Source organism: Rhinolophus sinicus, chromosome 5, assembly GCF_057876585.1.
Source record: "Rhinolophus sinicus isolate RSI-liver-muscle chromosome 5, RSI-T2T, whole genome shotgun sequence".
In the NCBI taxonomy this organism is placed as follows: Eukaryota; Metazoa; Chordata; class Mammalia; order Chiroptera; family Rhinolophidae; genus Rhinolophus; species Rhinolophus sinicus.
The window spans coordinates 85,768,808-85,777,122 of NC_142505.1; the positions used below are offsets into that span (position 1 = coordinate 85,768,808).

The 8,315-nt window shown below is 39.4% G+C and overlaps 1 pseudogene; it reads right to left on the reverse strand.

The window, feature by feature from the left end:
• Positions 1-1,302: 1,302 nt before the first annotated feature.
• LOC109451087 (nicotinamide phosphoribosyltransferase-like) lies at positions 1,303-6,923 on the reverse strand (annotated as a pseudogene).
• Positions 6,924-8,315: the final 1,392 nt, after the last annotated feature.

Below are 8,315 nucleotides of genomic sequence, written 5' to 3' on the forward strand. Positions count from 1 at the left end.
AAAGCCCAAGGTCAATGCCTCTCACTAGGGTCAGGACACACCTACCCCTGATCAATGCAGGGTTACAAAAGCTGGGCCCCTTACCCTAAGGGAACCACTTGGAAGGGCCATCACATTTCTGGGAGATCGACTGAGGCCTTTTGGGGGACTAATTCATAAGTAAATATTCTCTTTCCCTAACCCTCTTTCCATCTCTTACTCAAATGTGTTGATCTTGAGAGAATACCTCGAAGAACTTCTGTTTTATTATAGGTTTTACTATGATTTAGGTATTAAGGTCACCAATCAGGAGCTGATTGCTGTTGAAAAAAATAGTTTGCTACTGATCTCAAGAGGAGGGAGCATAGCACACCATGGGGGGCAGCACTGGGTTGCACTGGGATCAGGAGGCTGAGGGAGACGAGGAACAGTGAACAGGCAACTTTATCGTGATATCCAAGTGTGGGAAAGATGTTACGAAAATTTGCCCTCTTTGGCTGATGTTAACTTTTGTCTATTAGTTTTTGTCTGTTACTGCACGTGAGGTGATGGTTAGCTTAGGGTTAAAAGAATTCTGTGATCAGGGGTTGAGAGAATTCCCCCTTTGGTCTCATTCCCAGCAGGGGAGATAGCAGATGATGTTGCTTTCTGTCTGTTGTGTCCACATCAGCAGATGAAGTGAAGAAGTAGCTAAGTTGTATCAGGATGACGTGACAGGCACATCGCCAGGCCTTATTGCTTATTCGGATGAATTGGCCCTTCGGCTGGATGGACAGCATTCCTATCAGTAACTGCCGGACCCTCCCAGAACCTTCCCAGAACTGGCCATTCCCGGAGGGGGAGTCAGGAACAAGGAGCTTGGCTCTAAAGCATGTCTGAAAGGATATATAAGACAGACCTGAGTTCTTTTAGAGAGAGAGAGAGTTCTTTCATTGGTGAATTGTCATCATTCTATGTTTTGGGATGTGTATGCAGCTTACAGCTTACAGCACCAGGGGACATGGAGCTGGTGAGATCCGGCTGGTTGCCGACCTTTCCAGGGCTATTTCCCATGGTTCAGTGGACTTCTCGGCATAACATTGTTATTAAAGTGTGTGTGGTTTAACCTTACCGTCATTGCACATTCTTGTGATGATATTCTTTGTCTTGATTGCCTTTGACTTTTACTGTTGTATACTGCTAACTAAATTGATTAGAAATTGCTAAATAAATTGATTAGATATTGCTAAATACATCAATTAATCCCTCTAGCATGTCCCTCTCCTTACATCGTTACACCAAGAGAAGGAACAAATGACGCAGGGTAAGCAAGTTTACGATGGGCTAGTTTGTGATAATTTCAGTGGGCTCTCGCACATCGAGGTCGCTCTTAGTCGTCTGATACTGGCCCTGTGTGGATAGGAAGTATGGTTGGGGATGCAGATTCTGCATTGTTTGGTTTGCATTTGAAAAGCACACATGTGGGCAAGTTGTTTACTATCTCCAGGAATTGGGCAGTCCCTCCAGTGTCAGCAAGTCTCCAGATGTCAAAGCATCACAATACAGAAATGAAAGACATGGTTAATACAACTGCATACATAGAAATTTTCATTTCAGAGTCTGTCTCCCTGGGGGCCACACCTAAGATGCCTTCTGTCTCAATATCCATAATGCATAGGGTTTTAGGTGTATAGTCCTCCAAATGTTGCACTGGTAAAGGTTAAACAACTGATTTTTCAGAAGAAAAAAGCCCTAATATTTAGAATTTCTCACCTTCCATGGTGTAGTACTCCCATCACAACTGATTTCAAGCCATCAATGTGCTGTCACTGAAAAGTGGAGTCGGGAAAAGATTCATACAATCAATTCTGGGGAGTTAGTATGAGCTGGCTCCAGCGTGCCACTGTCTCCTCCTTTGGGAAAATAAAGGCATTTCTGTAAATCAGATTCACCAACTAGAGTGTAATAAAATGTTGCATAATTAGGACTTCATCAATGAGCCTGCCTTACTCATCCCTTTCCCAACATTTCCCACGTTATAGGTTTGCAAACTGGTTTTCTCCAGGTATCCACAGCACGGGGAGTGATATACATTGGCAATAATATTCCAGACTTCCAAAGTCTTGCTAATACTTTTTCAGGACATCTAGCACATTGCATAGTTTCCTTAAGTATTTCTGAAAATTCTGTGTGGTGAATTAGACCTGCTCAAGAACTCGTTAGCTCTTGGAAGATGACAGCAAGATGGCAGAAGAAGCAGCTCTGGACTCTCCTTCCATCCACAAACACTCTAATTCAACATTTCACTGAAAAATTCCCTTTGTGAGAAATCCAGAAGCTAGTGGAGAGACTCCTGCACCTTGGACAAATGGGAAACAAGACACATTGAAGCCAGTAGAGCAATGCGAGACACCCCCGTGCCAGAACCCCGATGTCTGGCAGAGTGCCATAGGATCAAGAGGAAACTCCCCAGCACCCACCTTCTCATTGGGAAAGGAAAGAGTTGGACAGCATATCTAATGCTCCAACTTTTCCAGGAGCTCCCCACAGGACAAACTTCTCTTTTTCCAGGCATGTAGTGCTTATTAGACCTGGCATACTCTAGCCGCCGGAGGGAAAACAAAGATGGCGGTTTGGGCTGGCAATTGCCATACAGAGCCCAGAGGGACTATGGCTCAGCACAGAGTGAGGGCATGAAAAAATCCCAGCTCTTGGCTTCTCCCTGGGGGAAGGAAGAGTTGGAACCCATGACAAATGCTCCAACTTTTCCGGGGGCTTCTCAAAGGATAGGCTTCTGTCTTGTCTGAGTGCTAACAGAACCCAGCATATTTTAGCCACCTGAAGGCCAGTGAGAGCAGACATTGGTTTGATCTAGTCACAGCAACTAGTCATAGCAGCCCCTCCCCCTGGCTCAGCACAGAGCCATTAGATGAAAGGCCTCTGCTCCCAGCTACTCCCTGGGGAGAGAAAGAGTTGAACAGAGCGGACAATGATCCAACTTTTCTGGAGGCTGCCTGGGGAACTGGCTTCAGTCTCACTGTCTCAGAACAATGATGAGGTCCCCAAATATCTGGTGACATTAAAGAGGTGTCATCAGGGCCGTGCTACCCTGAAACATAGGCATATCCTTCCTGGTTTCGTCTTACCTTCCGGTGGTTTTCTGGCGATCTTTGCCATCCTTTGGCTTGTGGATGCATCACTGCAATCCTCTGTATTCGCACGGTGGTTTCCCTGTGTGTCTTCACGTTGTCGTCCCTCTGTGCATATCCATCTCTGTGTCCCAATTTCTCCTTTTTATAAGGATCAGTCATATTAGAGTAGGACCCACTCTAATGACCTCATTTTAACTTGATTACCTTCGTAAAGCCCTTGTATCCAAGGACATCACCTTATCAGTTGCTGGCAGAATAGGACTTCAGTATACCTATTTGGGGAACAAAATTCTATAATCGTCACTATAAAAATTAATTATGCTAAATACTGATAACAAACAAGAACTATGAAAGAACCTAAACCAAGTTGCATAGTAATCAAACTGCTTGAAACCAGTGAAGAAATAAAATCTTAACATCAGCCAATACAAATAGACATATTATATACAGATGAACAAAGATAGATTCTTTTGCATTTCTTGTGCTTAGGGTTTGTTGAGCTTCTTGGATCTGTGAGCTTATAGTTTTCATCAACTTTGTAAAAATTTCAGCCATTTTTTTCCAAATATATTTGTTTTTCCCTTTCTCTCTTCCCCTTTGGGAGAATAATCTTAAATGTTTATATATTAAGATAGATGAAGTTGTCCCGCAGCTCACTGTTGCTTTTCATTTTTTTTCTGTTTTATTTTGAATAATTTCTATTGCTGTATCTTCAAGTTCACTAATCTTTTTTACAATTTAATATCCAATTTAATTTTTTTAAAAACATAATGAAAACATAACAGAACCAAAACATTTAAAATAAGTACGCTTACTAACCATTCCAGTATTTCATTTAAGTCATTAAGTCATACCAAGTATAAAATATAAAAAATAAAAATAAATTCAGAGTGTAATTATTTTAAAATGCACCATATCCACTTTTGTCAAATTTTACATTTATGTATATCATATAGTCTATAGTGGGAGCAGAGAGTCTCTCTAAAGACATTATCTCTTTGAATTCCTGAGGTACACAGTAGAGTCACAAACAATGTCTGACACATAAAATTGCAATACAGGCCTTTCAAATTTGGCATGTCATTGGTAAAATACAGTGACCAAGGTATGTAATCACTGTAGAGTGCCTAGACATTCCAGTAAGAACCATTATTTTCTTTAATGTAGAATGATGAATACATATTTTACAAGGGCAGCAAGGTTAGAAATCCTATAAGGTATGTCCTGAGATCATCTTCAAATTGTACAATAATACAAACAACTTGTTAAGGCCATATTTTATTTGCTGATTCATGAACAAAGACAATGTACTTTATTTTTAAGTATTTTCTTAGAAGATCGCAGTCCTAGAAATCACAGAAAGCTGGAAAGACTCTTAAATCACTGAAACTTTAATATGTCATACACAATCTTGTTTGTATAAAAATACAAGTTAAATATAAACATAGAGCAATTATGATGATTTCATTAAAATCTGTTTTATGTGATCTTCCATTATATATAAAAGTTTCTCAGTTCTGTTGCTCTTGAAAAGATCAATATCAAATTGAATTGCTATCTATTGGCACAAAGCCCTACAAAGCTTACTTTAGCATTAATCTTTTACATGGTTAAATGCATTTTCTAATTGGAGATCACTTAAACATTGGAAAAGAAAAAAAAAATGTAAAGGGCAGTATGTCCATAAACCAACACATAATTGGGCTGTAATGTAGTATAGAACACAAAGGAATACAATGAATCTGTACAGTAAACACTATGCATTACATAGTCACACACAGGTGTACACATATGTGCATGCGTGTACACATGTACACGCATGCACACACATTCAGAAAACAAAACCTGATATTCAGCTTTGCATTTTTTTCTTACTCATTCAAATGAATAGCTTTTTGTCACCTTCCCATTCTTGAAGACAGTAGAAGATCAAGACCAAAATTTTCAAGGTATCCTTTTCTTAAGTGTAACAAAATTTTTTGTTGGTGTCCTGTGTACAGATAATCAATCCTTTCTGGTCCTTTTTGGACCCAGCAACTGGGTCCTTGAAAGCATTAATCCCAAAACCATTAGTTACAACATAATTGTACTCGAAGAAAAAAATTCAAGAGGTATTTTAACTTCTGGAGCAAAGCTCCCCCAGAACCGAAATAAAGATTTTCAATACTCTATTTTTGTTTTTTACTTTATACTTTCTGCAACCTTTTGTAATTTATTACATCGACCACCCCCTTGACTAACTCTAAGATAAGATCGCAGCAACTTTTAACCCTTTGACTTCTCAGTAACAGGGAACTTCTTACTTAAAATAGCTGGAATCGTTATACAGTGTTGAGAGGATTTCAAGAATCAGATGTGATTATTACTGGTGCCTCTATACAGTTTGATACTATTAAATATCTCTGATTCCCCTCCCCCCATTTTCTCATACACATTATAAATGCTATAGCTATCCCCGATGACAGATACAGGCACTGATGAAAACTGTTACTGCATATTCAAAAGCATCCTTTTCATGGTCTTTCCCTCAAGCTGTCATGGTACTGTATTCTGCCACTGGAACAGAATAGCCAGGAACAGGATCTTTTGTTCCATAGTATTTTTTAATTAAAGCAATTCCTGCTATTGTATCTGTTCCATCGAAGTTGAAGTTAACCAAATGAGAAGACATTCCTATGCCAGCAGTCTCCTCTGTAGCTAAGATCATGTAACTTGTATGCCAGACTATCTAGGTTATTGGAAGTTTCTAACAAATATTTAGCCAATATTTTCTTGTGCTCTCTAGAATGTGTGGCCACTGGGACTGGATCCCAGGACTATTCAAGGATAAGGTTCAGTCCAATTTGTAAGCCACTAACACTGTGTTTTCTGCCGTGACGAGAACACTTCCTCTGGGAATGACAGCCCTCGGGAACAGCTTTTACTTCTCTTGGACGATGCTCATCATATTTCTCAAGAATGCTGTTCCATTGTTTTAATTAAAGACGTCATCTTGGAAAGTTCACTAATCTTTTATTCTGAAATGTCATGTCTCTTCTGGTGTTCATCCTATCTGGTGATTTATTTGTTATTTATTTATTTATTTATTTATTTATTTTTCGCTTCAGACATTATCATTTTCATCTCCATAAGTTTGATTTGGGTCTCTTTTATATCTCCCAGGCCTGTACTTAACACATTCCATCTTTCTTCCAGCGTGTTGAATATATGGAGCATCTGAAGTGCTGGCAGTGTTTTATTTTTTAACCTGAGTTGTGGATACAGGGTGTTTGCTTTATATTACTTTGTGAATTTTACACTTACTGTTTGTGCACTTTTCTGCATGTGTGTTATATTTAAAAATGAAAAGTTAGATGGCTCAAGAAATCACATCCGCTCAATTTCAAAATATCCAAAGTCCAACCACTTCCACCATTCCTACCCTGATCCAAGCCTCCGTTATTCATTAACTTGTTAAGAGCAAAAACCACCCCACTGGTTCCTTTTTCTGCAGAGGCCATCTATAGTCTACTTTCAGCTCAGAGGCTAATGTCACTGTTTTGAAATACAAGTTCAATCCTGTCATTCCTCTGCTCAAATCCGAGTGGCCTCGCATCTCAAAGTCAAAGACATTTAATGGCTTACAAAGCCTTAAATCATCTGTCATCCTCTTATCTCTGACTTGTTTCTTAAAACTTGTTCCCTGTGTCCCACACTAGCCTCACTTGTGTTCTTCTAACTTACCTGGCGCTCATTTGCTTCACTGACATTGCACTTACATTTTCTCTGCCTAGAACATTCTTCCAACTGATACCCCCCATGGCTTATCTCCATCAAATCTGTATTCAGATTTTATCTTCTTGGTAAAACTTTCCTTAGTTTTTTATTTAAATCAATTTCCTTTTACCAGAACCCCCCCCACTCCTTTCTCTATTTATGTGTTTATTTTTTGCATAGTACTTACCACCATCTATCATATTGTATATTTTATGTTCATTTGTTCTTTGTTTGCCTTCCTGAAACTAAACATAAACTCTGTAGGGGAAATGATTTTTATCACTTTTTTTAAAAAAATACATTGCTTGAAGCAATGAATTATGTCAATATCTCTCATGAAATGCATACTCAATAAATATTTGTTGAATGGATACTCTTAACCATTATTCTCTACTTGCAGGTAATTTTTCCTCCTTGAAATTAAAAAAAAAAAGGCTTCAAATATTTATTTCAATGGCTTGTACATAATTTGCAATTAATAGATGTTTGTTGAATGAATGACTCCATGCCTAGCTAGTGACAATGTGGCCCCGTTATCCTAATGGTTACAGATGGGAAGTAGGAGTATGCACACTGAAGTTCTTCTTGGCTTTTTCTCTGATTGCATTCAACAAACATGAATATTCATTAGCTGTTTATTTTGAAATCTAAAAATCACTCATTTAGTAAACATGTTGGTATGGAAAGCACCGGACAAGCCACTGCAGATTAAAATCCAGACCACATTTTCTTCCAAGCTCCCAAAATATGCCTGCAAAATGACATGTGGCCCTGCGTTCTATGGTGGATGGCTAAACCTGCATTTGCATATGCAGATGCCAAGTTCTGCCAACAGATCAGTTAATTGCAAATACAAAGCAGCCACTGAGGACATATTTACTTCTCCTGTAAAGGCCAGTACAGTTGTGTGGACCACAAATGAAATGCACGCTGTTGGATCTGCAAGAATAATTTGGGAGACTGGAAATGATTACCTCTTGGCTGAAATAGATTAGGGAGCTGTTGCTCTCCGTTGTAAAGCCCCAGCTCTCTCAAATAGGAAATATCGCTTGTTTTCCATGAAAATATGCTGCTGGTCAGAGAAAACTACCTCTGTGTCTCAACCCCAGCCCATTTGGAATGGCAGCACTCACTCATCTGTCTTTCATTATACCTAGAAGAGTGTTGAATGCCAGAGAGAAGCCACGTGCTCTCACCCCCAGGTCAGTTTTCTTGGCTCTGGGGCTGGCAGCCTTGAATCTACTCCAGATAGTAAAAGTCTCCCTGAATTACATTGGCTGGCCCAGCAAACAGAACTTGTAAGTAGACTGATCAGTGCAGAGCAGAACAGGATTAATATTTCCCGTGTTCTGGGTGTTTCCTGAAAATATTTACGAAATGTTCGAGTAGGCATCTGATCAAGCATCATCACTTTACAGCCCAGAAAGGTGAAGTGACTTGTTCCAAGTC